The sequence below is a fragment of the Leptonychotes weddellii genome, chromosome 10 (genome assembly GCF_054177405.1).
Source record: "Leptonychotes weddellii isolate Sample4059 chromosome 10, ASM5417740v2, whole genome shotgun sequence".
In the NCBI taxonomy this organism is placed as follows: domain Eukaryota; kingdom Metazoa; phylum Chordata; class Mammalia; order Carnivora; family Phocidae; genus Leptonychotes; species Leptonychotes weddellii.
In genome coordinates, this window is record NC_138378.1 from 92,676,668 (window position 1) to 92,696,143 (window position 19,476).

Consider the following 19,476-nt stretch of genomic DNA (forward strand, 5'->3'; position numbering starts at 1 on the left):
TTGACTTATTATTAATTGAGGCTCAGACTCCATGAAGTTATATGTTTATTTGTAGAAAATTATATATGTATTTTATATATTTGTAGGAAAAATATAAAGAAGAGTTATTTGGTAGAGATGCTAATGAGTTCTGTGTGGTAGAAAAGGTAACCCCAGAGTTACAGTTTTATTGCCTTGTAGGATATCAACTAACATAGCAATCATATTCCACCTGGGTCCATCCTGCTGGCCCTCTTATTAATCAATTAAGTAAATCTTTGATGCAAGTGCGATCTATATTTGTAGAGAGTCATGGTTCTTACCTGCAGCTGGGATAAATAGGTCTCCTTATCTTTTCCTTTGAAGGTAGATGGATTTTCTTCTAGCTCACTTTTTCACTGAGTATAGATATTTTAAACTTAATGCCCCCACTTTCATGTTTATTTGTAGAAAATTGGTTATATGAAAAAGTTACTTGATAGAGATGCAAATAATTTCTATCTGGTAGAAAAGGTAACTCCAAAGTTACAGTTTGGTCCCAAGGTTTCGGTGGACTTTCAATGGACCCAGGGTTTAAACTCCTGTTCTCCCACATAGCCATTAGTTCCCAAAGCTCTAGTTTTGTGTTATTAACATTCATTCCCAGGGCATCTCTGGCTTCAGAGTTTGCCTACCATGGGTTTCAGCATATTGTTATTTTTCATGGGATTTGGGAATTTCTCTTTCTTTCCTGTTAGCCCAGCAATGCATTAAGTGTATGTTTGCATTATGTTTTTTCCAATATCTGGATATACAGTGGCAAGTGGGCTTTTCGGAACTTCTAGTCTGATATGTGGATATCCTTTTTTTTTTTTTAAAGATTTTATTTATTTATTTGACAGAGAGATAGAGAGCACAAGTAGGCAGAGCGGCAGACAGAGGGAGAGGGAGAAGCAGGCCCCTGCTGAGCAGGGAGCCTGATGTGGGACTCGATCCCAGGACCCTGGGATCATGACCTGAGCGGAAGGCAGACACTTAACTGACTGAGCCACCCAGGCGCCCTGATACGTGGATATCCTTAAAGCATTCTCTACACTGCAGTAAGGGTGAAATTTCCAAATGTGAATCTGACCATATCTCAGTTTACGGTTCAAAATTCACCAATGGTTTCACAAACTATAAAGATAAAGCCCACCTCTTTAAAATAGTCTGCCAGGACCTATATGATCTAGAAAATGCCTCCATCCTGATTTTGTGCCTCACTCTCCTTACTTGAGCCTGAAACTCCTTTACATCCTTGAAGGTGATATTTTTTTCATCCTCAAGACTTTCACATATGCTACTGTCTCTCCCTGGATCACTTTCCTTGAATACTTTCTATGTAGTTCACTCTTCGCTGCAACGTAAGCTCCATAAAGGGAAGGACCATCTCTGTATGTTCATTGCTATATGCTTCATGCTCTTATATTGTAGGCATTCCACAAATATTTGTTGAATGATAGGAATCATTCAACGAGTGACTGCCCAGTGGGTGATTTCCTTATCTTCCTTTTTATACTTGCTACTCCTCCTATGTTCCTTTTGAATAGGACCTGGATTCAGTACTTCAGGCCAGAAATTGGGAGTCTCCTAGACTCTTCTTTCCCCTTCCCTTTCACTGCTAATTAACCATCTGACTGAATATCTAAAGAAATTGTCCTTTCTTTTCAGTCTTGTTACTACTGCGCTGCCTCAGCTCATTATTTCTTACTTGGATTATCATATTTCCTAACTGATTTCCTTGCTCTAGCTTGGCCCCTGCAAGAAAATCTGTTTCTTTCCTTCTTAAAATTCTTAGATGAATGCCCGTTAGTGCCTTAGTTTGACATAAAACGTTTTTTTGTGATCCTTTCTCATCTCCTCCCCCTCCCCTGTTCCACATGCATCCCAAGCTTGAGCTAAATCGAATAAACATTCATAGAGTACCTACTGTGGGCCAGGCTTGGTAGCAGGTACTGTCATGTTCATTACCTTAATTAATCCTCAGAAGTCACTCTGTGTTTTTTACTTTCCTAGTGAAGAAACAGGGATGTGGACAGGAGAAGTGGCTTGGTTTCTAGGTCATGTGGCTAATCCGTGGCATAGCCAGCACTGGAAGTCGGGTCTTTTGACCCCTGCAGTCCGTGTTCTTTCCACTAATGTGTTGTCAGGGAAAAAATTGGAGAACATCTTGGGGAAGAATATAAAATCTATCATTGGATCACCAAGGTAAACAACAAGATGATGTCAGGGTGCATATAAAAATTAGAGGCCAATTAAGGGATGCATTTTTTTTTTTTAAAGATTTTTATTTATTTATTTGAGAGAGAGAGAATGAGAGAGAGGAGGGTCAGAGGGAGAAGCAGACTCCCTGCCGAGCAGGGAGCCCGATGCGGGACTCGATCCCGGGACTCCAGGATCATGACCTGAGCCGAAGGCAGCCGCTTAACCAACTGAGCCACCCAGGCGCCCCTAAGGGATGCATTTTTAAAAAGATTTTATTTTATTATGTTTTTAAAAGTCCTGAAGGAAGCTTTTTGTCATTTACTGTTTTTTTTCTGGTTTCTCCCCACCTGTTGCTTTCTCATTCCATATAAACAAAATCAAATAACAGTTTTTAGAAACAAACTCAGATTTACTCCAGTCCTAGACAGGGCTAGAGAGCAGGCTTTATATTAATAGTTTTGATTTGTCTTCCGGCATGGTTTGGAATTAAATTTTCCTTGACGTGCAGTCTTAATGGTCTGCTTATTACTGTTTGGCCCCATGTTGTTCTCCTCCTGTCAGTCAGACCCAGAATGAGCTCCTGGGACCTACATCTTCCCCCAGTTCTCTTCCTTGGGAATTGCCAGATCTCAATCTAAATACTGGTTCTCAGAGCTAGGAATCTGATATGCTGAGCTAATCCATCTACCTATAGTCCTCCTTGTTTTACCTCTAACTAACTTTTAAAGTCTGTATCTCTTCTCCAGCCTCCAAATAGGCTCCCCTCCATCCCCACCACTCTGTCTCAAATCTATCCTGCATACCATTTCTAGAGTAGGTAAAATATAAGTAGTAGTAGAAAATATAATGTAGTATATAAAATATAAAGTAGTATAGTAGAAAATATAATGGTTCCAATCTTTTAATGAACTTTGTAATATTTTTTTCTTACCTAATGGAATATGATATTTTGGGAGTGAAGAGTCATTTACCAGAAGTTCTGCAATTTCCTTTTGTTTTATTTCAGATTATTATTATTATTTTTAAAGATTTTATTTATTTGCGAGAGAGAGAATGAGAGACAGAGAGCACGAGAGGGAGGAGGGTCAGAGGGAGAAGCAGACTCCCCGCTGAGCAGGGAGCCCGATGTGGGACTCGATCCTGGGACTCCAGGATCATGACCTGAGCCGAAGGCAGTCACTTAACCGACTGAGCCACCCAGGCGCCCTTATTTCAGATTATTTTACTTATATTAAATTCATATAAAATTACATTTAATACTTCCAGTTAAATATTATTTGTGTGGTGGTTCTACTGTCATTAAATTATTTCTGTCCATCTCTGCTTGTCTACCTGAGAAACAGTATGGTTTAGAGCAAAGCTTTTCAACTTGATTGCGTCCATAAATCACCTGGGGATCTTAGTGGACTGCAGGCCTGGGACGGGGCATGACATTCTGCATTTCTAGTAAAGCCCCCGGGTGCTGCTGGTGGTGCTTGGATCCACTTGGAGCATCAGGAGTGTGTAGGTCATGAACTGACTCTGGTCCCAGACTGCCTGTGTTGGATTTCTGGTGCCACCACTTACTAGCTGTTTGACTTAGAGCAAGTCCTATGCCTGAATTTCCCGGTCTGTAAAATGGGAATAATAACAGTGCCCCCATTTAAAACGCTTAGAACCATGCCTTACAGGCCATATTAACCCTGGACCAGAAACCCAACTTCTCTGAACCTCAGTTTCCCTATCAGTAAAAATAACTGCCTCACAGAACTGTTGTGACAACTAGAAATAACTTATTTAAGAGGCCCTGCCTAGTGTCTGTCGTGGCATAGATAATCAAAAAATGATAATTACCAGTGTTTGTAGTTAATTATATGAACTGTAATAATACTTAAAATTTCGTGCAATAACCCATATAGTCTTAGGTCTACCAATCCATTATGAATAATAAATGGATTGGTAGACCTAAGACTATGGATTGGTAGACTTAAGACTATATTTAGAGGGTCATTCATACTTTATTCATTCATTCCATGACAAATATTTGAGTGTTTTCTGTGTATTAGGTAGCCCTATTATCACTAGTATTGTGAACAAGACAGTCCTATTGGACCTTTCCTTCTAGCGGGAGAGAAGAATCAGAAATAATATGCAAATCAGTAATAAGGGTTGTGAATAAAAACTAAAAAAAAAATTATTTATATATAAATTAAAAAAATAGATCATGTAAAAAAACTAAAGATAAGAGATAGAAAAGGATGCTGGGGGTGGGGGAAAGGTTAGTAGAGATGGGGTGGTCAGGGGAGGCCTCTTTGAGAGGGGACAATGGAGCAGAAACCCAGATGAGGTGAGGGAGCGGGCCCTGAGAAGTTCCAGGGAAAACATTTACATCAGTGGTTGTCCTGAGATAGGAGGAGGAGATAGGAGGAGGATAGGGTGTGTCTAGGTCTGAGAGAGCATGATACCATCTAGGAGCCACAGCCTGAAAGGTAGGGCCAGATGCGAGTTTTCCAAACCAAGCAAACCAAGAGTCACCAGTCACTAGAGGGTTGCAAGCAGAATTAAAAATAAATTAAATGAAGAATGGGTCAGAATTTAAAGTTTCAAAGTATATGGTAAGGATAAGCACTGGTTCGTGGAACTGTACACACACATACATGCTAGGCTATGATTTTAAAATGGATCTGTTACTATGGATACCAGTGTTAACAGTTTCAAATACACAGGGCTAAAGTATGTAGACCCTTGTTGGTTGTGATAGGGAGGGTGGGATTTACTCAGAACATCAAGAAACCATTGAAGGAATTTGAGTAAGAGAGAGACACAATGCGATCAGTGTTTTTTCAAGCGCTTTGACTGTGGAAAGCTGACTGAGGGGAGCAAGAGTGGAAGAAAACAGTGATAACTTCTTGCCAAGTCACCTCCTACCTACAGCCCTGTGGTAGGCAGAATAATGTTTTCCCTTACCCACAAAGACGTCCAAGTCCTAATCCCTGGAATCTGGGAATATGTTATATAATGTGGCAGAAGGAACTTTGCAGATATGATTGCAAAAAATAAATAAATAAAAGTCTGATGGAACTTGAAGTTGACATGCGGAGAGTGTCGTGGATCATCTGGGTGGACCCACCCTTATCACAGGAGTCCTTGCACATGGAAACATTGACTTACCTTTGGTGGCTTTGAAGATGGAGGAAGGGGCATGAGCCACTGGATGTGGGCAGCCTCTAGAAGCTGGGAAAGGCAAGGAAGTGGATCCTAGAGCTTATAGAAGGAAACGTGACCCCTTGATTTTAGCCTGGTGAGATCTGTGTAAGACTCTGGCCTTTAGAAAACTCTAAGGTTATAAATGTACCTTTTAAGCCACCACCTTTGTGGTCATTTGTTAGGGCAGCAATAGAAAACTGAGACAAGCATGCAATCTCTTAAACCTGTCTTCATCCCTCCCTTCTCCCAGACCTCTTCACAGTGCTGACATGAGAGGTGGGTTTAAGTGCCCTCAGCTGTCCTTACTGTCCCAAGGCTGCCCCATGGAAGCCTCTGCTTCTTCCTGCTAGCTGCTCTGTGTCTGGTTCCCATTCTGGAAGTCCAGATGGGTTGGGGGAGAAGTTCCTTTCACTTTTTAATTAAAAGGCTAAAGCAGATGGATCATCTCAAAGCTGTTGGTATCAAAGGGTGGCAAGTTGGTGATTAATTCGTTCTGGGTTTATCACAACAAAGAACAATGATTTGGTTTGTCTTAAGCAGGCTCTATGCTCAGCATGGAGCCTGACTCAGGGCTCCATCTCATGACCCAGAGATCATGACCCAGAGATTATGACCTGAGCCGAAATCGAGAGTCAAACACTTAACTGCCTGAGCCACCCAGGTACACCTTTTACCAGCCTTTTAAAGTTTATTTTATTGTTCTTTCTCTTTGGTTGTTTTTGCCTCCTCAGTACACTGGCTTCTAATACTTTCTTGTTTCCTCCACCAAGAGAGTTACTTGCGGGACACACCTGACCTGTGGAACAAAGTGCTTGGTCTTTGGACAGCCTCTTTTATTGAATTTATTGATGTATTCTGGATGGTTCAGACTGTCAGAAGTCTGACTCCTAAACACATTGGATATTACTATGAAAACATAAGTAATACACTCTTAAAAAAAAGTCTGTGAAGCTTATTTTAAAAATATTGCTTCCAGGGGCTCCTGGGTGGCTCAGTCGGTTGAGCGGCTGCCTTCGGCTCAAGTCATGATCTCAGGGTCCTGGGATTAAGCCCCGCATCGGGCTTCCTGCTCAGCCAAGAGCCTGCTTCTCCCTCTCCCTCTGCCTGACGCTCTGCCTATCTGTGCTCTCTCTCTATCTCTCTGTCAAATAAATAAATAAAAAATCTTTAAAAATATTGCTTCTGGTTTTATCTCTTATCTGATGACAAGTGTTGAATAACGCACAAATATATATGACAAATGTGGCAACTCGGAATTTCTTTTTATATGAGATTTTCTTCTATGGAACAGCAACCAATAACACAGTTTAAATAGCAGATTGCAACAAGGAATAAGATAATGTCAACTTAATAAATTGTTTTAATTTATTATTTCTATAAATTCTTTATCCAAGACTTAATAATCTTTAATTATGTCTGCTCTGCCATTATAAAAAAGTACTAATTTGTTATTTGGTGAGCAGATCAGCGGGGAGTCTGTTTCTCCCTCTGACTCTCCCCCCTCTCATGTGCTCTCTCTCTCTCATTCTCTCTCTCTCAAAATGAATAAATAAAATCTTAAAAAAAAAGAAAATTGGCACATGAATTTGAAAGAAGAAGTTGACATCTGCCCCATTTTAGTCAGATCTCAGAATCCTCATGCTGAATGTGTTTGTTAACTGATCTATATCTTCTTAGAGGAGTGGAGGAGAGCAAGCTCTAGAGTTACACTGCCTGGCTCTTCCACTAACTAGCTTTGTTGCCTTGAGCAAGTCCCTGAACTACTCTGGGCCTCAGTTTCCTCATCAAAACAAGGGGCTAATAATAGGACCAACCTTATAATCTTGTCCTGAAGGCAAGGGGAGTTAATATATATAAAACACTTGGATCAGTGCCTGGTGTGGTAACAAATACAACACTTAAATAAGTATCAACAATTAAAAGTACTAGATTGTAAAGTCTTTGAGGTCATTGACTGTATATTTCAAATTGCTGTATCCACAGTGTCTAGTAGAGGTTCAGTGTGTAGACTGAATGTTTATGTCATCTACTTCTGCATAGCAGATTTTCTTAAAAATCAAACGTTAACTGATACTAAAATTTCGTATTTTTAGGTCAATCCGTGATGTAACAAGTATCGTTAATAAAAGGTCAGGTTGAAAACATCAGATTAAAAATATAACTCATAAAAGAGCATTTAGGTCAAAATGCTTACAGCAAAAGCTTTGTTTTATTGAGAGAAAAAATATACGTAGGTATGTATTTATAGCCACAATTCTTATGACAAAACACCTATCTTATAATTTTCATCTCTTTTTGGCTCTTCAGGGAATGATTTCCTACTGAGGACTGAAACTTTGACCAAGTGTCTGTTTTTTTTTTTTTTTAAAGATTTTATTTATTTATTTGAGAGAGAGAATGAGATAGAGCATGAGAGTGGGGAGGGTCAGAGGGAGAAGCAGACTCCCTGCTGAGCAGGGAGCCCGATGCGGGACTTGATCCGGGGACTCCAGGATCATGACCTGAGCCGAAGGCAGCCGCCCAACCAACTGAGCCACCCAGGCGCCCGACCAAGTGTCTGTTTAATTCCCTTCTCAGTGGGCTCTGCCTTGACTGGCATTCTTAACCCCACCCAAATCTGACCGTCCCCGTCCCAGTCTCCCTCACCCTTCTCTACTTTTTCCCCCATAGGGGCAGAGTATCGTACTACATTATACTCTGTGTGGTTTAATTATTTATGTTGGTTATTTATGATCTGTTGTCCTCAGCTAGAATGTAAACTACATTCTACAGAATGTACTATCTACAGAAGAGTACTTGGCTTAATAGTGCTTAAACACTCAACAAATCTTTATTGAGTAAATGAATGAACTGATCCCATATATTTAATTCTTTAAATTTCTCCCTCCTTCTTAATCTTAAATTTGAGGGCACAGGATTTTCTGTGTGCCCTCATGTGGGTTCTCTTACCTCTTCTAGTTATCACTTCAGGTTCCTCATATCAATTCAGCTTGAAGTCATATCTTCCTTGATAAAAGTGAAATGAGATGGTACTAAGATTTGATCCCGAACATAGTCAGAAATACTGAAACAGCGTTGAAACACAGAGTGTTTAAAGAGAGAGAACAATGGATAAGAAGATAAAATCTAGCAACATTAGCCTGTGATCTATGAAATCCATCCTTAGGCAACTAGAGTGTCTTGTCAAGTCAATTTTCTCATGGAGAACCCAAAGCCGAGAGCAGGCAAATCATTTGCCCTGGTGTTCCAGGAGAGGCTATGCTGAGCGTCCTGAGGCTGAAGGCAAGCTCTGCAGAAGTGTCCTCGAGGCCAAGTTGGCTCCTCATGAAACCCTTCTGCTCCGTTTGGCCTCTTTGTAGTCCTTTTGTAAGCCACTTAGCCCTCTGGCTGTACTGGTCTTTGTCACTGGATGCATAGGTTTGACTATATGAAAACTGCACGTTTAGAATCCTTTAGCTATTTAACCTCTGTCCGATACGACCTTGGGCAAACTTCTGTTTTCAGTAAATTGAAGACAAGAAGATTAGTTCTTACAGTTAAACAACGACCATGCTCGCGTAATTCTTTCTAAATAAAATAACCATATCTCTTTATTTTTTGATGTATAAAATGTTATTCATAAGCTAATAAAAAACCCACTTCCTATCAGTCTTCAAAATATGTACTTCATCTGCAAGGCATTGTTTCACTGATTCATGTATTCTTGGAATTGGCCTGGATATCAGATGTGTAGCCTCATCTCCTCACCTGCTGGTCCTCCTTCAGGTAAGGAATTCATTCCCTCTGATCATGACACTCCTGACTACTTACCCATGTCACGCATTGTGGTTAGACCTTCAACACATACCATCTCGTTTAATCCACACCAGAATCCTACAAGATGAGGACAACAACATTTGGAGTTGTAAATTCCGTTTCTTGGCCAAATTTAAACAGAGGACCCTGTCACTCCAAAGAACATGCTCTTAACCACTACACTTCTTTTTTTTTTTTTTTTAGATTTTATTTATTTATTTGAGAGAGAGAGAATGAGAGACAGAGAGCATGAGAGGGAGGAGGGTCAGAGGGAGAAGCAGACTCCCCGCCGAGCAGGGAGCCCAATGTGGGACTCGATCCCAGGACTCCAGGATCATGACCTGAGCCGAAGGCAGTGGCTTAACCAACTGAGCCACCCAGGCGTCCCAACCACTACACTTCTTGCCTCTGCAACAGTCCTGCAAGTTGTGTTATATGGGTTAGGTTTGACTCAGGAATTCATGGCGATCTAAGGCAGCTCATTCTCTGAGTGTGAGAATGTCTTCCTCATCTTGCACTGATGTTGGTGGCTCCTAACTTCTGTCCACTGGCCCTAATCGTCTCCTCTGGGGCCTATACTCTATATCCATTGTCATCCAGAGTGGCACAGAGTGATGAATCTTGAAAAAATAACATCAACCTAGTCCTTAGCAACAGACACAAGTCATCACTAACAAATAGTATTTGAAGTGCTTTTTGACTGCAGCAAGATATTAGGTTCAAAGTATACTGTGGGGCTCAATTTTATTTCTCTTGCTAAGAAAGTTGGGGCCTTTTATACCCATTTTCATTTTTTTTTAAATTTTTAAAAAAATTTTTTTGAAGATTTTATTTATTTATTCATGAGAGAGAGAGAGAAGCAGAGGGAGAAGCAGGCTCCCCAAGGAACAGGGAGCCTGATGTGGGACTCCATCCCAGGACCCTGGGATCATGACCTGAGCCGAAGGCAGACGCTTAACCATCTGAGCCACCCAGGCGCCCCCCATTTTCATTTTTCAATAAGCAGTCACTAAATTTCCTGTCTGGATCTGGAAATGCCTAATAAGCCTTGCATGCCTGTGTGTGTGTGTGTGTGTGTGTTTATGTTTATGTGTACAGTTGGAGGTGGGGAAGGGTGTTGGAATAGGCCAGATTCCAGTTTTAGAGTGGCTTCCTTCATACAACACAGGGTCACATGCGGACCTACCCAGTATCTTGTATTTTGCCTTTAGATTTTGTTCTTAGTTAACTGTGTTAACTCTTGAAGAGAATGTTTACAATGAATTCTACCTACTATGTTGTCTTCATTATATTTTACCAACTGTTTTCCACTTGGAGAACAGTTCTTTCAACTACTCTATAAAACTAAAGGTTTTAGGCCTTCTGAGTTTCTTCTCTCTTATGCTGATTTTCTTCTGTGTTCCTTTTAGCTTTTACTGTTGAGTAAACATGTATAGAGTATAGTTTGCTTATGCATTTCCATTTCATGACTAGCTGAGAACTTTGATGACAGCAGATCATGTCCAGTGATTTATGCCAACAATGAAACACTCTTGAATCTATTATTTACTATAAATTTTAGTGAATGTACAAAGCTTTTGTATGCCTTTTCAAATAAGCCATAGTGCATCAATACATAATTTCCCCAGGTACCTTCTCTCTTAAAAGGCTGCCTGAAAAATACCTTTGTAATGAGCCAAATACAGCAGAAAAATTTTTTTTCATTTGAGATTAGAGGCTGAAAGATGTTCATTTGCCAGAATAAAATATTTCATTTCTTTTACATTTAATATGTAACATTCAAAGCTTAATGTCCTTTGAGGTAAAATTTAAATATGGAGAAATGAACAGACCTTCCGTGTCTGATTTGTTGACTTCTGATAAATATACACCCCATGTGACCACAACGACAATTGAGGTGATAAGTATTTCTGTCACTCCAGAAAATTCCCTTGTGCTCATTTCCAGTAAATTCCCTTACCCATAGGCAATCACTGCTCGATTTCAATCACTACAGATTAAATTCAAATTCTTTTGAACCTTCATATAAATGGAATTATGTAATGCATAATCTGTATCTGGCTTCTTTTGCTAAATATAAAGTTTTAAGATTCATTCACATTTTTATGTGCATCAGTAGCTAATTTAAAAAATCTGAGGGGAGCCTGGGTGGCTCAGTTTGTTGAGTGTCTGACTCTTGATTTCAGCTCAGGGCTATGAGATAGAGCCCTGTGTTGCTTAAGATTCTCTCTCTCCCTCTGCCCCCACTGCATACTCTCTCTCTCTAAACATAAATAAATAAATAAATAAATAAATAAATAAATAAATAAAGTAAAAAAATTTGAATAATATTTTATTGTATAAATATACCACCATTTGTTTATCTAGTCTCCTGTTGATGGACATTTGGATTGTTTTCAGTTTTTGGTTATTATGTAAAGAGCTGTTTGAGCAAGTCTTTTTGTGGACATATGCACATATTTTTTGTGGACATAATTTTCCATTTCTCTTAAGTAAATATGTAGATGGGCAACTGCTGTCGTAGGGTAGATGAATACTTAGTTCTATAAGTAACTGCTAAACTTAACTTTAAAAGAAACTGACAGAACTAATGCCTTTTTATTCTATAATAATGTGAGAACTGCCCAGCTGCATCCTACAGCCAGACTTTGATATGGCAATTTTTCTTAATAACTTCTGATACGAGTTTTTAAAAAATAGATTTAATCTGATTGATATATTATTCCAAATAGACTTAAGTTTTAATTCAAATAAGGGTAAAAAACTATAAATATGTTTTGATGTGTCTATGTAATATATTGCATCCCTACAGAGAATACATTTGGCTAAGACAAAACTCCGTCTGTAGGATGCTGTTGTGGGATCCAATTATTTTGATCATTATAGTCAGGAAGAGTCCAGCCAACAGAGGTTTCCATATATAATAACACCCAGAACTTTATGGAGCTACTACCAGTAATGAGTTGAGAAGGCTGAGCCTTCACTATGTAATGAGAGCTGTGGGAGCACAGGGCTTTCTTTTCTCCTTCTTTCCTTCATTTGTTGCAGTTTGGCAATTGCATGTGATGTTGGACCAACGCCAAGATCATAACTGCTGTTTTGTGTATTGGTATGTTGAAATTACTTGTGAGGTAGGAATTTTTAAAAATTAATAATAGTTAAGGTAGTAACTAAGCCTTCAATTTCACTTTTTGCCCCCCCATATGAAAAACCATTTGCTGCAGCACAATTTACTGCATGGTCCTTCCTGTTCCTGTCTCCATCACATATGGTGTTTATATGGATGCAGACTTCTTCATGGACTCTGCTCATTTCTGTTGATCTGTATTTCTCTTTCTGTATCAACATCACACGATCACTTGTAAAATACTGAACATTATTGCAGCGATAGCTAATTAAGTAGTCTCTTTAATCCCTCCCATCACCTCTTTTTTGGTCATCTATGAAGAAGTTTGCACAAAATTGGGATGGTTTGTTTTTTGAGCATTTGGTAGAAACTTGCCTGTAAAGCCATCCAGATCTGGTATTTTCTTTGTAGGAAGATGCTTAGTTACTGATTAAAGTCATTTTGTTCTTTTCATTCTCTATCTGCAGTTGTGTTCTTGTTTTAATCATATTTTAGTTTGTATTTTCTCTTTTTTTCTTGACGAATATTGCTAATATTATCAGTTTAGTATTCTTTTTTAAAAACCAACTTTTGGCTTATTTTGTTTTCTTTATACTTTTCTTGTCTATTTAAATTTTGTTCTTGTCTTTAACTTCTTTATTTGTATTTCTTTGAACTTATATTGTTCTTTTTCTAAGGACTTAAATGAATGCTTAGATTATTAATTTTTAGCCTTTCTTAGAAATACAAGTACTTCTAGCTATTCATTTATTTCAAAGAATCATTTTAGCTAATTTTCTAAAAAAAATAGCTAAAAAAAATTTTCTCTTTTGTTTAGTTGTAAGTATTTTCTAAATTCGTGTGATTTCTTTTTGGCCCTTTATTCATCAGCATTCAACATAGATTTTTTGTGTGTGCCCACTATATGTCAGGGTCTTTTCTAGACCTTTGGGATATATCAATTAAAACAAATACACAGATGACAAAATTCTCTATGGTAGTGAAGCTGTTGGTACCTGCCCATATCTCTTTGTTTATCTTTGAGGTCTCAGAGGCAGGGCCCATATATGCTCATGTCTTTCTGCATCTATCTGCCAGAGGATGTTCTCTAGCCACAGAAGCAAGCTTGGTCATGTGGGTAATCCAGAAATGCTGTAGAGTTAGTGCCTAGGAGTGATCCTCAACCAGTGAAGTATGGAATGATTCTGAAGCACACCCACACGGTCTTTCTGAGGGTCCCCAGTAGGATGGCACCTGTTTCTCCAGTATTAGCCTGATCAGTATCGTACACTATATTGGCTTTCTTCTCTTTCCTCTTTCACTTCCCGACCCCTCACTGTGCTTTCTGGCAAGCCTTTCAAAGGAACTACTTGCATTCACATCTTTATTCCAGGGTCTGCTTGAAACAAACTAAGGTTACATTCTGGTGGGGGAGACAATAGACAATATATAAAATAAAAAGGTAAATTATACGGTATTTTCAAGATGTTAAGTGCTACGGATAAAAAAGGAGCAGGGTAAAAAGTATTTGGAGCTGTAGGTGAGGGTTTGCAATTTCATATTGGGTAGGCTTCCTTGAGAAAGTAGCATTTGAACCAAGACTAAGGAAGTGACAGATTTAGCCATGTGATTGTCTGGGAGAGGAGAATTCCAGCTGAAGATACCAGTCTGCCCGCAGACTAAGGGGGAGAATGTGGTTGGTGTGTTTGAGAAACAGCAGGGACCACAGTGTGGCCAGATGAGCAACATGGAAATTAGTAGTAACAGCTTTAAAGAGTGGAACCAGTTCACATTAGGCCATTATGTGCATTTTGGTTTTTACTCTGAGTGAAATGGGGAGCCACTGGAGGGTTTTGTGAACAGGAGGGGCCTGGTTGACTGTAAGTTTTACAAAGAGCGGTGGGACTGCCATGGTGGGAATGGTCTCTGGGGAGCGTAAGGTAGATCGTGGAGATCTGTTTAGAAGCCATTGCCATAATTCAGATGATATATAAAGTGGTTTACTTGAGAGTAGGGTCAGTGAAGATGGTGGGAAATGGCCACTTCTGTAAGTATTCTGATGGTGGAGACAAAAGAATTTCCAGATGATTGAATATGGGATGTGAGGTGAGAAAGGGGATCAAAGATGGGTCAGAGTTTGGCTTTAACCATCCATTAAGATGTACATTTCCTAGAAATGGGATTATTGGTCCAGAGGAAGGTGATTGATATTTTTGAAGGCCTTGCCAGGTTGTTCCCTTTAGCAGTCCCACCTGTGACAGATCAAAGGCCTGCTAAAAATCGTTTGGCAATAAATTCTCTATTTTTGAAAGTCTGAAAAATTTCTTTATTCTACCCTTGCTCTTGATGGTAGTTTCACTGAGTATAGAATTATACCTTGGCAATTAGTTTCTCATAGTATATTGAAGACATTATTCCACTGCATTTTGGATGTCATTGTAGCTTGTAGAAGTCAGCTGACAGACTAAATTATTGTTCCTTTATGGATAGTGTGACTTTTTGGCTACTTTTTTAAGGAATTGAAGTATATTTGACATACAATGTTACATTAGTTTCCAGTGTATGACTTAGTGACTGGATAGGTCTGTATGTTATGCTATGCTCACTGCAGGTGTAGCTACTGTCTGTCATAGTAATAGACTGCTGCAGTACCATTGACTATATTCTCTAATATGTGTCTTTTATTCCTGTGACTTACTCATCCCATAAATGGAAGCCTGTAGCTTCCACTCCCCTTCACCCATTTTGGCAATTCCCCCACTCCCTTCCCCTCTGGCAACCGTCAGTTTGTTCTCTGTATGGGTTTCTGCTTTTTGTGTGTTTGCTTATTCATTTGTTTTGTTTTTTAGATTCCACATGTAGGTGGAATCATGTGGTATCTGTCTTTCTCTGTCTGACTTATTTTATTTAGGATAATACCCTCTAGGTCCATCCATGTTGTCACAAATGGCAAGATCTTATCCCTTTTTACGGCTGAGTAATATTCCAGTGTGTGTGTGTGTGTATGTGTGTGTGTGTGTATCTTCTTTATCCATTTATCTATAAATAGACACTTGGGTTGCTTGTAATAACTTAGTTATTGTAAATAATGCTGCAATAAGCATATGGGTGCATATATCTTTTGGAATTAGTGTTTTCATTTTCCTTGAGTAAATACCCAGTAGTGCAATTACTGGATCATGTGGTATTTTTATCTCTAATTTTTTGAGGAACCTCCATACTGTTTTCCACAATGGCTGCACCAATTTACATAATTCTCACCAATAGTACACGAGGGTTCCTTCTTGTCCAGTGGTAGAAACAGCATAAAAGGGACAACACTTGTTGTTTATTGTGTTTTGATTTTAGTTCTTTGGCTACTTTTTTAGATCTCTTTTTTGTCTTTGATGTTATGCAGTTCCATATGACATGTCTCGGTGTGGATTTCTTTTTCTTCATCTTGACATGATAGGGTTTCTTGAATTTGAGGAATCCTCTCTTTAAATAATTTGGAAAGATCCAGAGCCAGTATCACTATGAATTTTACCTCTTTCCTTCTCTGTGGAGAATTTTCTGGAGCTGTAATTCTCATTTTATTCTCCATGTCACTTTACCTCTATTTCACATTTTCCATGAAAAAATTTTTCGGGGAGCATACTGTTTAATATGTTTAGTTCTATTTTTATCTTATTTGCTCTGAATTCTTTTGTGTTGGTCTTAGGTTAGGTTATGCTACAGAAACATTTAAATGTTAAACTCTTAATAGGTTTAAATATGAACTTTATTTCCCATTCATGCAAATTGCTCTGAGGGTCCAGTGGTTTCTGCAAAACAGCTCCTTTCCACACTGGGATCCAGGAATCTAGTTTGCTTACATTTTGTGGCTTTCCTATCTCAAAATGGGGATTCAAGGCTTGCCACAGCAGGAGAAGAGAGAGTATGGAGAATTTAGGTCTATTTTAAGTGCTTCAGACTGGAAGGACATGTATGAGTTCTGCTAATAGCCCATTAGCCAGAAATACTCACATTGACTACAACCAAATTTCAGAGGAGCCTGGAAAATGTAAAGGAACACATGGAATAATCAGTGAATAATAATGATCTCTGCAAAATCTCTGTTTTAAATTTCTATTTCTACATTAACTTATAAATTTGTTTTGCCACATAAATATATTAGCAAAATGAAACTATATGTACAGCTTAATAAATGATAAGAAATTCTTCCATATAACTACCACCCTGGTTAAGAACGTTATCAGCACTCCAAAGCATACCATTTGCTTCTCTTCATCATAATTTTTCTACCCCCAAAGATAACTACTATCCTGACTTTTATAATAACCACTTCCTTATTATTCTTTATGGTTTTTCACTTATAAATGCATCCTTAAATAATATGGTTTAGTTTTCTTGTTTGGGACTTTATATATACTGCACATATTTTTTGTTTGTTTTGCTTATGCCATGAGATTCATCTGTGTTCCCGGATCTAGTTATAGTTTGTTCATTCCATTGGTCAGCTACAGATGGGCATTTAGTCTCCAGGGTTGTTGGTTTTTTTTTTTTTTTTTTGTATTTTGAATAATGCTGCTATTACCATTATTGTATAGCATACAAGTATACATGAGTTTTTCTCGAGTATTCATACATTAATGGAATTACATTGGATATGGGGTATTTTCCATTCTAATAGATAATGCCAGACTTTTCCAAAGCGTATGTATTAGTTTATTCTCTTACCAGTTATATATGAGATTGAGATTCCTCTTGCTCTACATACTTGCCAAATTTGACATTGTCAGACTTTTGAAAATTTGCCAATGTGTTTTGATGTGTAATGTAGTTTTTCTCTGATTTTACTTATTACTTCACTGGGTGAACACCTTTTGATGTGTTCATTGACCATTTATGTTTCTTTCTTTCTTTTTTTTTTAAAGCTAGATTGTACCATGAGAGACTTTGGACTCTGGGAACCAAACTGAGAGTTACAGAAGGGAGGGCGGTGGGGGGATGGGGTAACCGGGTGATGGGTATTAATGAGGGCATGTGTGGTGATGAGCCCTGGGTGTTATACGTGACTAATAAATTGTTAAACACTACAGCAAAAACTAATGATGTACTATATATTGGCTAACTGAATATAATAAAAAAAAGAAAAATGGGGAAGAATAAAATAAAATGTTTGGACATTAAAAAAAAAACAAAAAAACTAGGTTGTCTTTTATATTGATTTCTAGAAATTTTAAAAATTTAAAATCCCTTCTAGATATATGTTCTATGTCAGTTCTCTTAAATCTTTAAATAGAGTAAACATGTATATGTAAATCTTTACTCGATAATTCTAATATCTGCCATCTAAGTGGATCTGATTTTATGTGTTATTTCTACTGATTTTTGCTCATAGTGGGTTGATTCCTTGTGTGTTTTCAATTTTTTTGACTGTGAGTTCATGTTCTGTGGGAGTTTGTGAAAATTCTTTCAAGTTTTGGTTTTAAGGCGTTCTCTTCTAGAGTACTTGAGTTTGCCTCTGCTTGGTGTTAAGGCATACTACTAATTCATGACTACTTTAAATTATTAGCTAAGGCTTCTGGGGAGCCTCAGAAGCAAGTAATATGATCTCAGCTCCATTCCAATTGAGATTAGGCTTCTGGTTAAGAATTTTCAGAAGAGGGCGCCTGGGTGGCTCAGATGGTTAAGCGTCTGCCTTCGGCTCAGGTCATGATCTCAGGGTCCTGGGATCGGGTCCCGCATCGGGCTCCCTGCTCCTTGGGAGCTTGCTTCTCCCTCTGCCTTTCTCTCTCGCTCTGTCTCTCATGATTTAAAAAAAAAAAAAAAAGAATTTTCAGAAGAGATGATCATTCCTTCTCATCCCAGAGCTAACAGAAATAAAATAGGCAAGTATCTTTATCTTCTCCTTGTGCAGTATGGAGTCTTTTAAAAAATTTCAGTTCATTCTTTCACTAAGATATCAGCTCTCAGTGATTTATTTTTTTTTATGAGAGTCTAATCCAACTTCCCTTTTGGTTTAGTCCCTAGGTTTATCCCTGTTCTTTAGTCACACAGCCTGGTAAGCATGAAGATGTAGGCCACTTGGGATCAGCAGATGTTCCCATGACAGGTACCGACATAAGCATTTTGTTCTCTCTCTGGATTCTGCTTGTCATTTCTGGCCTCTGAGGATTGCTTTCAATTTCTTGTCAGTTCTTTTGTGCAGTTTTAGAGATTTTTTTCTGCTTTCCCCCCCACCCCCCGAATCCAGCTTTTTAAAGTATTCTATACTCTAAGGATTTTGCAAGATATCTGATGACTCATATTGTGGAATAAGGAGTGAAGTATTTTCTTTTTCTTAAATAAGCTGTAGAACAGATACAAAATAATCATTATAAAATGTCACTCTTCCTTGCTTTATGTTATTTCGTGAATGGGTTGGAAATTGTTGGTGTTAATCCTAACAGATTAGAAATGTGCATGTAAATGGGCCATATGGTTCGGAAGGGAAAATATTCAAAAACTAATAATAGACAATGAAGAAGGAAAGGATGAGGATGCTTGAGAGGATTCTACCCTCATCTTGTACTCTTTCCTCTTAGATGTTGGTAAGAGGAAGTAAGAAGGGAAAATATTTGATTGCTATTGAAACTGATTTCTCAAACTGCCTGCTTAAATCCAATGATGAAGAAATTAGGATAGAATTAATTTGCTTTACAAATAGTACATTTAACATATTATTTAAGGTCACTTTAATAGGTAATGAAATGCACACAATTGTCTTACAGATGCTGTTGACTAACATAAACATTGACTTGCCAGTATTAGGGGTCTCTGATCAAGATAATTTAGCACCACATGGGAATTACTGGTCTGAGAAACTTTTATTATTGATGCAAAATTAATCAGTTTTGATTTTTGAAATGTTTTCAGCCCACAGTTGAAATTTGTTCTTAAAGTTCTTCATACATTTTCATTTGAGCAAAAGCATATCAGAAGAAATTACTGTCAACAATTATGAAGCACATTTTTGAATTTTTAGATGCAATTTGAAAGATGGTGGTGATCTTGTAATTTTTACTGTCCTTTTGCTAATTTCTATTGCCTAAAATATATAATTTAAATGTTTAATATACAGTATATGTGGTTTTAAGAAGCAATTTTCCACAATTGGAAGGTAAGTATATAAACCACTATTATATAATACCACTTTCATTGGC